At 39.8% G+C, this 15,179-nt stretch overlaps 1 protein-coding gene and 1 non-coding gene across 2 annotated transcripts in view; both read right to left on the bottom strand.

Moving 5' to 3' along the window:
- Cpe (carboxypeptidase E) overlaps nt 1–15,179 on the bottom strand; it is a 110,212-nt gene that overhangs the window by 72,927 nt on the left and 22,106 nt on the right. The window lies entirely within an intron of this gene.
- Nucleotides 7,759–7,830, bottom strand: Trnaa-agc (transfer RNA alanine (anticodon AGC)). Its single transcript has one exon. It is a non-coding gene; the product is annotated as a tRNA-Ala (tRNA).

The raw sequence follows: 15,179 nt of genomic DNA, 5'->3' as shown, positions 1-15,179 counted from the left end.
TTATAGACAGAGGCTGTTCCACTATAAAAGTTGTCCCTTAGGGGTAAGTGTGACGCTTTTGAAAAACATCTTAGCTCAGCCAAGGGTAGCAGCTCAGCAGCCGTTTACTGTGGCCAAAACAGTTACCAATGATTACAGAAAAGACGGCACCCTTGTGGATGGGAGTGCTTTCAGTTTCAAGAGGTGGTTTCAAAAATTTTAAAAATGACTATGTAGTCACTACAGTATATATGTAAGTATGATTTTTTGTATGCAAGCAATTACCTTGATTTTTGTGATGATATCAAAGATGTTTGCATATATCCAAACTCATCAATTTATACATATTAAATGTAGGCAATTTTTTGTATATAAAATTTACCTCAGTAAAACTTTTTAAAAAAAAGAAAGATGGTTTCAATCTCTTGGAGGGATTAGACTCCAGCCGCCAGTTTTTCACCATACTACTCTTCTGCCCACTCTTTCTGCTATAGGAAAGTTTTCTCCCTGAACCACCAGCAGCGGGTGTAGCATTTCATTTAGCAGAATTAGGATAGTAATAAGAACACATTTTTCTTTTTATTGCATTAATCATTTGAGTAAATTAATAAAAGCAGCTTGCATAGACCCTATATCCTGACCCATACCTAAAAACTCGTGAGAAAACACCCTCAAACACAACATAGGGTTTCCATATGTACTAGAAAGATCAGGCTCGGGTTGTGGCTCAGTGGTACAGCACTTGCCTCATATGTGTGAGGCACTGGGTTTGATCCTCAGCACCAATAAAAAATAAATAAATAAAATAAAGACATTGTGTCCATCTACAACTAAAAAATAAAAATTAATTTAAAAAAAATAGTTAGACTTAAAGTGGCCATACCCCAAAGAGCAGGGGAAGCTATTTCTCATTTCTCATTCAGTGGAGAATTTGAGGATGCATCCATTGATCAAAGTTGTTCTTGGCCGTTTAGCAATTTACACGGTACTGATTCAGCAATCGTGTACAATGTCAACTGTACCAGATGGTTGACAGTGAGCTCTGCAGAATAAGATAAACTAAATAAAACAAGGGTTCAGGGAAAGAGTAGAAGAAGGGAAAATTGAAACAGAGAAGAGAGAGGGAGAAAGAAAGATAGAGAAGGAGAGATGAAGGAAAAAGTTCACAAAAAAAGTCCATTTTTAAGAAGTCCAGATGGTTCCTGTCTTGCTACTAAAAACTCCTTTTCCAATAATGCATTTTTGTTTTAATAATTTCTTTCCTCAGAGGAGAAAGAAAGGGGAAAAAATTCTCTTTGGAGAAGAGAAAGAAGCCAACTCTCAGAAACAATGGGCTAGATTTTTATCTTAAGACTGTGGTGGAAATCTCCTAGATAATATTGAAATAATCACTTCCCGGCTTCCTTTGGGGTTGGAAAGAGATGCGGTATCCTCCATTCACCTCTCTCTGGCGCTGGGTTTATCTATAAGTGCAGCCAGGAATTTACCACTGATGTTCCCTGATCCAGCCCTCTGCTGAATGTTGTCCTTAAGCCTCCTGTTTTGAAGTAGCCATTGCAAAGAAACCCCAAAACGCATGAGCACGCGTGCACACACACACACACACACACACACACACACACATACACACACACACACACACACACACACACACACACACACACCCTCCCTCCCTATCTCACTAAAATTAAGAGACACAATGACATCATAAGGGAAAAGAAAATTAATTTTGAGCTAGAAGTCCTCATTCTCTAAGCTAACTTCAGGTTCTCAATTAGATCTTTGAAATATCTTCTCATAAATTATTCTACCTTCCCTTTTTGGAAAGGAACAAACACAAAGACAAATATGGTTCCCTCTCTTTGTTATCCTTACTTTCTTTTTTTTTTAGATAAGCTAAAGTCTTATAAGTTTGCAGTTATTAAATGAAGTACTAATGAGTTTCTATTTCAGGACCTTCTGGCATGACAAGATTCTAAATGTGTAACAGAAATACATCACCATTAATAGCTGGTTCTTTGACAACAGAGAGACCTCTGGTCTCTCATTTACTCACCCAGCGTGACTACGATTTTTCTCCTTTGGACACAGCTGTGAATAGAACCATTAATAATAAGGCTGCATGCAAAAGGAGTCTGTTCAAAGCTCTGCAAGTCAATGATTTAGTTTTTGACCTTGACCTTTTAAATTGAAATTGTTCTTCTCAGTAAGTCATTCCTATAGTTTAAAACTAGCCCACTTGGCTGGGGTTGTGGCTCAGCAGTAGAGCGCTCCAGGGCCTGGGTTTGATCCTCAGCACCACATAAAAATAATAAATAAAATAAAAGTATTGCATCCAACTACAACTAAAAAATAAAAATATATTTTTTTAAAAAAAGACTAGCCCACTAAGATCTCTGATGTAGGAGGGAGGGTATTTTTTTTTTTAAGAGAGAGTGAGAGAGGAGAGAGAGAGAGAGAGAATTTTTAATATTTATTTTTCAGTTCTCGGCGGGCACAACATCTTTGTTGGTATGTGGTGCTGAGAATCGAACCCTGGCCGCACGCATGCCAGGCGAGCGCGCTACCACTTGAGCCACATCCCCAGCCCAGAGGGAGGGTATTGACAGATAAAATTACTTCAGAAAGAGAACCAACCAGTTCACAATCTTAGATTCCATAAATCTAGTTAATTTGGGATCTGAAATGAAATTTTATATAATTCAACAATATGAAGGTCCCTGGGTAAACACATCGTACAAATAAATAAACTATACTGTAAAACAGTTAATAAAATCTGGCCCATCCACGTTTATTCCAGGATGAGATCACCACAGTACTTAATAGTTTCTCAGAAAAGCATTAATATCCTGCTGTTATTGATATTTTCTTTATCAAGATTTCATATAGTAGATTTAAAGACTCAGAGTTTAAAATAAGTTATCAATTAAGCCCATTAAGTAATTTTATTCTCTCCACATAAATGGCATCAATTCACTGGAGCTGACTATAGGAGATAAGGGTAGCGAGAAGATTCTAACACACTTCATTCATATTACTTTCCTGCATTTGAAGTAACAATCTGGCTGTCCTCTCTGTAGTTTTCACACTAGCCATTCTAGGATTACTAGTCACTGAAAAACAGCTGCTTAAACATACTTGTAACAAACAAAAGAAGGGATAGTTGCTCTTCTGTGATTTCATCATTCAGAGGAAAAGATATTATTCATAAACCAATTCAATTCTATAATATCTCCTGCAGGAATATTTTCCCAGTCTATGTATACTTCACCCCTTTGTAACTATTATTGACTTTATATTGTTTCCTCTACCACAACTGGAAGCTCTTTGAATATCATGAATGACACACACGGGAAACATCACAGAGTGCTACAGTGGCTCCAAGTGTGGTCCCTGAGCCAGCAGCATAAGCATCTCTGGGAACAGAACTTAGAAATGCAAAATCTCAGGACGCACCACAGATCTGAATCAGAAACTCTGGTGGTAGGGCGCCATCAATGTTTGTTTTAACAGCCCTCCAAGGCTTTACCGCAGGCTCTCAAGATTGAGAACCACTGGTACATTGCAACAAGTCTAGATATTGGAAGGAGATCTTTGGTTTTTAAGTTCCCGTTGCACCACTTGTTAGCTGATGATGTTAAGCAATCCATTATTCTGTCTCATATGAAGTGGAGAGAAAACTAAAAAATGACTGACAATGAATAAATCCTCAATAAATGCTACTGTCTTTATATCTTTAATCTCTGGTATCTAGCTAACAATCTGAAAATACTTTACCTTCCATACCTGTTCACTTAAGTCAGCCAGTTGAACTGAATGAAATGAGAATAGACAAAACCCTTTGAAACCAAACTTTTAACTCATCTGAAAACACTATCTATGCTAGACACAGGTAATGGGTACAGAGGAATCGCATAGAAAATAATGAGAGAATATGTAGGCCAATAATCCTGTCTGTTTTGTCACATGGTGACCCTTCCATCATCTCCAAATTCCTGCCATATCTTTGTCACAATGGGAATTCCACTCTGTTACAAATAAATACTTCATCCATCTCCAAAATTCTGCCATACTCATTGGGAATAAGTATGGTACCCATTTAAACTTTAAACAGGGAAGGAGTTTGTATAAATCAAATTATCTGATAAGGGACGTGGTTCCAGAATATACAGGTAACACTTACAACTCAATAATAATAAGACAAATGGCCTCATTAATAATGAAGACATCTCTCCCAAGAAGATAAACACAGGCCAGTAATCACATGAAATGATATTCAATATCTTTAGCCTTCAAGGAAATGCAGATCAAAACAATGAAATATCACCTCACACTCAGCTGCATGACTATAATCAAAGTCACAGCTAATACCAAGCTGGTGAGGACATAGAGAAATTTGAACCTTCATACATTTTTGTTTTGTTCTTTTTTTCTAAGCTTAGGTCAAGTGTAAAAATTTTCATAGTTACTTTATACACTGTTGATAGGAATGTAAATAGAGTAGTCACTTTGAAAACAGTCTCACAGTTCTTGAAAATGCTAAACAAAGAGTTACAATATAACCCAACAATTCAACTACTAGGTATATGCCAAAAAAGAAATAAAAACATATCCACACAAAACTTAACTCAAGAATGTTCCCAGCAGTATCATCCAGAATAGTTAAAAAGTAGAAACAATCCAGATGTCCATCAACTGATGAATAAATAAATAGAATGTGGTATTTCCATATACTGGAATATTACTGGGCAATAGAAATGAAGTTCTAATACATGTTACAACATGGATGAACCTAGAAAACATTATGCTAAATCAAAGAAGCCAGATAAAAAAGACGACATAGTGTATGATTCCGTTCTCATGAAATGTCTAGAATGGCACATCTATTAGGACAGAAAGTACTGTGGTTGCCTAAAGTTGATGGAGGAGGATTGGGAGGATATAGAGCAATAATTAGTGACTGCTGTTTGGAATGGGGCTTCTTTTTAAGGCCATAAAAAATAAAGTTCTAAAATTGGGGTGATGGTTGCACAATTCTGTGTATATAGTCAAGAGCACTTAATTTTTAATCCTCTTTGTGAATTGTTTTGCTGTGAATTCTCATCTTGATAAAGTTGTAAAATTTAATAATAATAGGCTGGGGCTGTGGCTCAATGGTAGAGCACTTGCCTAGCATGTGTAAGGCACTGGGTTCGATCCCCAGAACCACATTAAAAAAACTAAATAAACAAAAGAAAGGTATTGTGTCCATCTACAACTAAAAATATTTTTTAAAAAATAATAATAATAACAGGAAGAATTTTTTTTTCCCAGCCATTAAAATAAAAGAGGCAAGTTTTAGGATGGAGATTGAGACAGTCCGACTCTGAAATCTCAGAGAAAACCATGAAGTCAGTTCAATTATATTGTCCTGGATTATCATGAAATCCCAAAAGAGGAGAAACAAAAGATGAGAACTAAATTAAAAACATGAATAACAAGAGGCTTTCCACTTCCTCTTTTAATGTTGTTAGCAAGCCAGCGAAGCACATTCCCCATGGCATATGCTGCAATTTAAATTTGGTACAACAATTAAATCATTGTCACGTTAATAGTGGTGGCAGGATTTTACAGCTGGACCTTAATGAGCATCTATTCCAGTTTCCAGATTTTACAAAAACAGATTTCTTGAATGTTTTTCATACCACTACTCCACAGTATTTCCTCATCAGCATGTACATATTAGTTTTTATTTAATACAATGCTCATAAATTGTCTTCTGGAAGATGTACTTCATTCCCTCAAGAGTGATTCTTTTATTTTGAATTTCTTACTCTGCTTTCCTTTCACACAGCGAGGCTTTCTTTGTTTTAATGGGAGATGGTGGTGGTTTTCCTGCAATATACACACATCATAAACCAGACACCCTTCAGCTATTTCCTCTTAATAGCTTTCTCAGAGCTATAAAATGAACCAAGTAGCAAGCAAAATACTCTCCATGATCACCAGGAGCTTTCATCAATTCTCAGCATTGACTTCTTTAATCTGAGCTCAAACTTGGTGTGCCCACACTTGAGTACAGGACCACATACCTCCCAGTGGCTGCTGGTTCCAAAGTGAGAAAAGGGGAACAAGAAAGTGGCACTTCACTTTCCAGATTTCAAAACAATAATCTTATTCCAAAGGAAAAAAAATCTTAAGTATTATAAAAATGAAAATAGTTTTCCCCTTTCCATTTTTCAACTTGCCAAAGTCTTAGGTTTTTGTACCGACTCTTCTTCTTAGTAGGAGAATAAATCTTTCTGTGATATATTTGAAGTTTATATATATTTTTTGAAGCTTATATTTTAATTCACATGAGCCAGAGTCATCTGAAGCACAAACATCCTTCAAGAGTGAATGATGCATCTCAAGAATTCTCAGTAACTCTGAGAATCACAGAGATGATTCAGATGGGACCAGTTGTTTTACAAAATTCATTCAAAGACATAAAGAGGTAAAGGTCTAAGTGAAAACTGAGCAAATTGGGCTAAAAATGTTGCCACCATTATTATGAACACATCACCCTTTTCTATCATGAATATACTGACTCAAACTAAAAGTGGTGCCTGATCCGTAAAGATACTTTCACTGAGTATTAAATGTCTTATTAATGAAAATTAATTCTAACTAAAGTAGAAAGAACTGACACAAAAAGTAAATAATCTATACATTTACTGATTTTTGTCTGTCTTTTCCATCGTTTCCTCTTCTTTCCATTGTTACCACTCTTCCAAGTCCTGAGTGAATTATTCCAGCATTGACTTAACAGCCTCTTGGCTACTTCCCTGCCCCAACTTTTAATACATTTGGCTTAATATTCAAATAAATAATTTTACTCTAAGACCAATTTCCACAGAACCATTGGTACTTAGGAGCCCACAGAAGGCCCAGTTGCAGACCATTATGTCTAAACTCCTCTTGCCAGCTTTTGGGGACTCATACGGGGTACCACCAAGTCTTTTCAAGAGCATCTTGCATTCCCCTGAACAAACACTTTCTTCTACTCATATAGGCAAGTGTTCCACACCTCATCAATACAGGGAGTCATGGGAAGGTGTTACAGTTTGGAGACTAATAATAATCCCTTTGATTTATCAAGCGCATATTGTGTGCTATGAAATGTGCAAGGCTCATTACATATACTATTTCATCCCCACATAAACCTTATGGGACAGGTTTTATGATGTGATAGGATAGAAATTAAGCCCCATAGAGAAGAGATTAGAGATATTCTCCAAGACCGTTAGCTATTAAATGGCAGAGATGACAACTTTTAAAAGTCTAAGATTGGATGAAGAGAGCTATAACCTCATCCATTGATTAATCCATTTGGTGAATTAATAGTTTGATGGACTACTGGGTGGTAACTGTAGACAGGTGGGCGTGACTGGAGGAAGTCACTGGGGATGTGCCCTTGGGGATTATATCTTTTCCCTGGTCCTCTCTCACTCTCTCCCCCAATCTCTTTCTCTCTCCTCTCCTCTCCCTGCCTCTCCTCTCCTCTCCCCTCCCCTCCTTTTCTCTCTCTCTTTCTCTCCATTTATGACTGCCATGAACTGAGCAGTACCTTCCACCATGCTGTTCTTCCTCACCTCAGGCCTAGAACCGTGAAGCTGGCCACCCATGGACTGACCTCTAAAACTGAGCCCAAGATAGACTTTTCCTCCTCTAAACTATTCTTGTCAGGTATTTTGATCACAGTAACAAAAAGCTGACACATCATCCAAACTAGGGCAGTTTTTTTTGTTTATTTGGTTTTTGCAATACTGGGGATTGAACCCAGGACCCTCTACATGCTAGGTAAGTGCTCTACCACTGAGCTACATCCCAGCCCTTCAAACCAGGACAGTTTGAGAGCTAAAGAGTATTCCATTTATTCCTTATCTCTGTGTCTCACTCTTTCCTCTTAACCCTCCTGAAGCTGCTTTACCACATGTCCTCAGTGACCGCAAACCAGCCCTGGAGCGAGTGACTTGTACCCGTTCCTCCACTTCTTCAGCTTCCATGGCACCTGGCATTGTCCTAGGCCCACAGTTCTGCCTTGAGACTCTCTCTTTTTCCATGATTTCTTTGGCACTGATTTACATCATTGTCACTCTTTGTCTACTTCTCTGTGTCTTTTCATGCTTCTCTAATCTAAAAAAAAAAAAAAAAATGCTGGTGCCTTCTAAGGATCTTTCCGGAGACGCCTTCTCCCTCTATCTCCCTACCATGGCAGTCTCATCCACAATGACCACTTTCACCTTCACCAGTCAGGCAAATGACTCCTAAATATTTTCCTCCATCTTTAAACTCTCCCCTGGAATGAATCTTCATTTCAAACCAAGGACCATACAGTGACCTCCAGATGGGCAGTATACAACACCTCCTTAAACTTGCCAAAGGCATGCATTACCTTTTTTACAAGTTAGTGACTCATCTCAACCCTTGGTCTAACATTTAAGGATATCCATGATGTAACCAAAGTCTGTTAAAATTGTTTTTCCTCTACCTGCACAGCAAGCTCTAGGCTCAAGGCATTCGGGTATTATTTTCTAAACATTATCTTAGGGCCACTCTTGGAAAAGATGGGCTTCTATTACTGATGAATAGTTTTGCTTCTCATAGAATTCCCCTCTCTCTTCAACTACACTGGCCAAGGCTCAGGCCAATCAGGGACCACTTCTTCCACAGAGGCTTCTAGCTGTCATTTTTAAGTATATCCTCCTCCATTCTTTAATCTCAGGCCTCACTTTGTATTTCTTGGTTTTATGGTACTCACCATCTTCTAGCTCAATTACTACATGCATGTGTCTGTCTTAACCTCCCTACGTATTGGAAGCTCCTTAAAAAATGAATGTCTTTCAATCAAAGCACAACAGATATTTATTGTTCAAAATAATAGTTTCATTATTATAATAGGTACATTTCTCACCTTCATATATCCTTCTGAAAATCCATAATTTTTATCACTCTCAAATGTAAAAACTGACAACTGTTCATGCTCTGACATATTAAGCATTCTTAATAATCACTGTTTTAAAAAATATTTCTACTTAAACATTACACAGTGTATACATGTACCAAAATATCTCATCACCTGTTGTAGCCAAGTTCTTCACTGCTGTGACCAAAAGACTTGACAAGAATGTTTTCAAAGGAGGAAAGGTTTATTGGGGGCTCAGTTCCAGAGGTCTCAGTCCACAGATGCCCAACTCCACTGCTCTGGGCCAGAAGTGAGGAAGACTATCGTGGCAGAAGAGCATGGCAAAGGAAAGCAGTCCAGAACATCGCCCCAGGAAGCAGAAAGAGAACTGTGCTCACCAGGGATGTCCCCCAGTGACCCACCTCCTCCAGCCGCATCCTACCTGCCTACAGTTACCACCCGGTTAATCCCTCTAAGGGGATGAATGCACTGATTAGGTTAAGACTCTCATAACTCCATCATTTTCCCTCTAGACCTTCTTGCATTGTCTCACACATGAGTTTTCGGAGACACCTCATATCTAAACCATAACATTACCATAACATAGCCATAACGTTAATATATATAATCTTTATGTTTTATGTATCCATTAAAAATAAATTCAGATATACACTTATACATATAACAATTTGGTTTATGGATATGTAATGTGAGAGAACAATTTATCAAGTGAAATAATCTGCAGGTATTTCAAGATTAACAATGATGATGTAGTGTGCAGTGTATTTTGTAACATAAGGCTGGGGTTGCAGCTCAGTGGTAGAGCACTTGCCTAGCATGCATGAGGCACTGGGTTCAATTTCCAGCACCATATAAAAAAAACTAAATAAGCAAAATTTTGTAACATAAATAAACTCAATAGTAAACTCCTTTAATTCCTAATGCCAAAGCCTAGAATCGTGAATTAATTGGCTATAATTATGATTTTAATTGGAATTTCTTAGTCATTGCTTGGTTAAAACACCTAATGCCTGCAAAAGCTAGGTTTGACACCTTAATGTTACCTGGCACTCTAACAGAACTGTACCTTTAAATGCAGCTGATGACAGATGGTCTGGTTAATTAAAAAAAAAAAAAAAAAAGCAGGAGGCAACATATAAATTCAACAAGCAAGTCCACAGATACTCAACCAATGAAATCAATCGGCAGTTGCTAAGCTGTTTTATCACCATGGCAACACTACTTCAGAAGAAATATTGAATTTTCAAGACAAATGAGCTACCCATCTTAAAATTTCAGATCTCTCAAGCTATAATGATCAGGTACTTTAGGGGAAATAACTGCTTATATTTTTTCACTGACCTCAAATTAGGGATATCTTAAAAAGTCATTTGCCCGTCCAGTCCCACTTTCTAGTTTTCTTGATTTCCTAAGCATATTCTATTTAAAGATGTGTCTGTATTTGTATCTGCATATACTTGTAAGCTAATAGTCCTAAATATAAAGCCAAGTGTAAATGTCTTAGAAATTTTCACTGATACATATTGTTTTTTCCTAATATTACATCTGATTTGAATGAGCAATCAATGAAATAAATAATACACAAAGAGTAGAATCATATTGTTACCAGCCTCCAAGCTACTAATAAAAATGTTCAAAATAACAATTAAATATTATTTGTAATACAGCTTCATTTATTTGTTGACAAGATAATTTGTCCCATAAAAGAATAATGATCTTGTTTTACCTGATGAAGATGCAGAGAACCTGAGAAATACTGTTTGGAAATATATTATAGAATCAAGATAATGTGGGAGATTGATGAAGGGTATTAAGTTACAGTTAGAATTAAGAAATTCTGGTATACTAATGAACAGTAGGGTGACTACACATAGCAATAATGTACACTTAAACAGTAGAGTAAAGGATTTTGAATGACTTCACCATAAAACGATAAATAGTTAAGAAGATAGATTTAACTTGATTGAAACATTACGCAATGTATTCATGAACCAAAACATCACATGGTACCCCATAAATATCTACAGTTTCATGTTTTTATGTATGTTGACTTTTAATTTAAAACCAAAGGCAAGCCAGGCACCGTGGCACACACTCAGCAGCTCGGGAGGCTGAGGCAGGAGGTTCGTGAGTTCAAAGCCAGCCTCGGCAGAAGCAAGTTGCTAAGCAACTCAGCGAGACTCTCTCTCTAAATTAAAATATAAAACAGGGCTGGGGATGTGACTCAGTAGTTAAGTGCCCCTGAGTTCAGTCCCCAGTACCAAAAAAAAAAAAAAAAAAAAAAGTCAAGATGGTTTGGTAGAAAAGATGTTGACTTTAAAAGCATAGAGAAAGGCTGTCTAGGAAGACAGGAGCAGCGCCCCCTCAAGTCACATGTCATGAAGGAAAATTTCCCTGAAAGGGGAAGGGAAAACAGAAGTGTTTTAGGTAGCTTTTTTGCTGCTGTGACTAAAAGACCCGACCAGAACAACTGTAGAGGAGGAAAAGTTTATTTGAGGGCTCACGGTTTCAGAGGTCTCAATCCACAGACAGCAGCTCCATTCCTCAGGGCTCCAGGGGAGAGTACACCTCAGGGCAGAAGAGTGTGGTGGAGGGAAGCGGTTCATGATGATCAGAAAGCAGGGAAAGAGAGACTCCACTTGCCAGATACAAATATAGACACTAAAGCCACGCCCCCTGAGCCCCACCTCCTCCAGCCTCACCCCACATGCCTTCAGTCCCCACTCCATTAATCCCATCAGGTGCTTGATTACTGATGGGGTTAAGGCTCTCACAACCCAACCCTTTCCCCTCTGAACCTCTCACTTTGTCTCACACTTGAGCTTTTGGGGGCCCCTCACATCCAAACCATAAGAAGTGTTAGGTGCAGGGCAGGCTGAGCTAAGTCTGCAGGGCAGGCTGAACGAAGGTTAGCTGCAGGATAACCCACGCACTCGAAGCCCCGTCGGTCTGGTCCTTTATCACCTGTTTGCATCAAGTCTGAACTCAACCCACTCAAGGCTGAACACTTAACTCCCCTTGTGCCAAGAAGGCATCCTGCAGACCCACAGACCCCATTAGATTGGGGCTATAAAAACTCCCTCTGCAGAGCCCCTCTCTCTTGCTCTCTCTTGCTCTTGCTCTCTCTGTCTCCCTCTCTTGCTTTCACTCTCCCTTGCTCTTTCTTCTCTCTCTCTCTCTCTCTCTCTCTCTCTCTCTCTCTCTCTCTCTCTCTCCTCTGTTGCACTACTGCAATAAAGATCTCTTGGTCGCTCCGAGTGTTGTGGTCAATTTCTTTTCATTGGTGCCGAAACCCGGGAAGAGGGTTAAAACCCACTTTTGGGTCCCTCTTCCTTTGGAAGTGCCACTCACCGGAGACGGCATGAACCCATTTTCTCAACCGCCAGAACGCCATCCACCACCGGCCTCGATTGATGAGTTTCCCTTTCCTGGAGCCCTAAACCCAATGGTGGTGTCTGGAGGATTTGACCCTCGATCATCCGGCAAACCTCTTTGCCCACCTGCGCGGAGGAAAGCACCCACCACAGCCTTCAAGACCACGGTGGCCCTCAGGGACTCCTTCTTCGGGCAGATTAGACTCCTGGGTTCAAAATTATTCCCTTCCCTTCCCAGCTGGTAGTTTCCCAGCATAGGCTTGGTAGGTCTCCCTCGGAGGACTCGGTAACCTCCGGGGACACAGGACAGAGAACTGAACATCACCCCACCCAGACCTTCACAGTCTCGGTGGCTCATAAAGTCCTAGTCCTCGCACCTTCAAGACTCGGCCACTAGAGAGACGCTTCCCCTCCCCTTCCTCCCTCTTGCCCTGCCTCTCTCTCTCCCCTCTTTCTGGCCCTGAGAGTCTCCAGCCTCTCCAGGAGAGGCCTCGACCAAGGTCTCCCATGGCTCTGGCCCTGTCCAGGACGGGAGCCTTGGCTGTCAGGATTCGGTGACAACCAGTCTCTGCAGCTCAAACCTGCCACTAGGCACTCCTGGTTTTTGGCTCTAGCGGGGATGCCCCTTTTGCCAATAAATCAGTTTCCTCCTTCTCTCTTATACTCTCTTTGCGTCTCCTTCCCTCTCCCCTATACTATGTTTGCCTCCCCCTCCCTCTCCCTTATACTGCGTTTGCGACATGGGTAATGCTCCTCTCTGCTGGTCGACTCTCCCCTACAATGCCTCTTGGATAACCTCAAAACCCTCTCCTTGACATCAGACATCAAACCCCCAAAACTGATCAAATATAGCACCCAGGCCTGGCCCACTTATCCCCTAGACAACCAAAGCAGATGGCCCCCTTTTGGGTCTCTGAATCCCCCTATTCTAAGGGATCTCTAGAACTACTGTGAGCATTTGAAAAAATGGGTAAACATCCCCTATGTCCAAGCTTTCTTCTTGCTTGTGCTCTGTGCACCTCTTGCAAACCTCTACAAATTTTTCTAGCTTGCAAACCAACCCCACAACCACCGATCCCCAATCTTCTCCTCCTCCAGACTCATCCACTACTTTTGACCCTGCTGATGAGCCTCCACCCTATCACCAGGCTCCAATAGGTCCTCACCCTGAACCTTCTGCCCCAGCCCCTCCACCGTCTCGCCCACCTCAATAACCTGCTTTCTCCCCTCCAATGACTAGATCAAAAACCCAAACCACTGCCTTTCCTCAAACCATTGCCTCCTTGCTGAGGTAGCAGGTACTGAGGTACCCCTCCACCCACTCACTCCTCTCTTCTCCTGTCAGTGCCCACACCGGGTCCCACCAGGTCCTCTTACCAGCTAACCCAAAGCTCAAACCAGCTGAGGAGAGCCCCAAGGCCCCTATCCAAGATCTGGTGAAAATGGCCTTTAAAGTCACTTTGTCATCACTGAAAACAGATTTTAAAGTCCCTTATAGGCTTTTGGGGATATTCACTCCCGTCCTCCCCTCTGCTCCACCTGTTCTGCTGCTCAAGTTTTCCTTGCTAGGGAAAATCCCAAATCCCGTTCCCATTATTCTTTTACATCTTCTTCCTCATTCTCAGATCCACAGGGGCTGCTCTCAGCCCCGCCTTCCCGTCTTCCCCCTCCCTACCCGACCCACAGAAAAGTCTTCTCCAGAATTCTTCACCATGGCTGATTTTAGGACTGACAGCAAAGAGTCCCTACAGAAAAGTTTAATGTAGATTAACTTCCTATTTTCATGTTGCCCTGTTTTACTTGGTCACTGGCTGGAAAAATCAGCACTCCAAAAGCTAGACACCCCCTTACTAGTTTTTCACAAAATATGTAGACAAGGCCTCTGGCCTTGAGCTGGGCTTCACAGTGATGACTACATTTCTAAGATAAAGAAGTTACCAACTGGGCTCCATGGTAACAGCTGGCAGGGGGAGGAAAGAAAGGGGAGAAGAAGCTCTCCCCTTCTCGGGTGTCCTTGAAGGGTTAACTTGCCCAGAAAAGAGAAAAAAAACAAAACTGTTTTTTGTGAACTTCTGCAGACTGTGAACTTCTGAGCCCCATCCCTTACATGCTGGGTGCAAAATTCTGAAACTACCTAAATTTGGGGTTCAGGGGATTAATTGATTACAGCAGAAGCTGTGCCCTCTGAATCTGCAACCAAATAAAACTGTTTCCCTACCTTCGGTGCTATCTTAGGTGCCTTGTCTTGTCCGTCCCTACAACAGTATAATTCTATACACTTAAACATTGTTTATGTTTTCAGAAATGGTCAACAGATGTGATTAACTGTGTACTGCAAATAATAAAATATCTCTTATTAAAATGGAATAACTTGCCTAAATTCAGAAATTTACAAGGATTGTTTCAAAATGTGAATAAAGAGGGAGTTAACAGGTGGGAAAGAGAAATTAGAAGGTTCTAGGTATGGATTTAATAGAAGGAAAATGTGTTTCTGGATAAGACAGTCTATGTGATTAAGTAAATAAGAGGGTTTAAGCAAGTGATAAAGAAGGTCTGTGTAAGTTAGTTATATATGTAAGTTTTTTGAGCAAGTATCTTGAAGGAATTAAGCATTATCAACTATGGTTAAACAACAACTGTTATTTTGCAATATTGTAATATGTTATTCTTTAAGAGCTAAACTTGATTAATACAAAAACATCAATGTAAAGGTGGTACTATTACTCTTCTTTATATATTAAATGTGTTCATATTTTCCAGGCATAAAAGTCATTAAGATAGAAGCTTTAAAAAAAATATTATATCAAGCTGATGTTCTCCAAAAGGTTGCATGGTAATTTTAGGCTAATAAAAATAACATATTGGAGATTTATTTATAT

The sequence above is a fragment of the Ictidomys tridecemlineatus genome, chromosome 14 (genome assembly GCF_052094955.1).
Source record: "Ictidomys tridecemlineatus isolate mIctTri1 chromosome 14, mIctTri1.hap1, whole genome shotgun sequence".
NCBI lineage: Eukaryota > Metazoa > Chordata > Mammalia > Rodentia > Sciuridae > Ictidomys > Ictidomys tridecemlineatus.
Note: the sequence above shows the minus strand (reverse complement) of the source record. Positions and strands in the feature narration are given on the sequence as shown.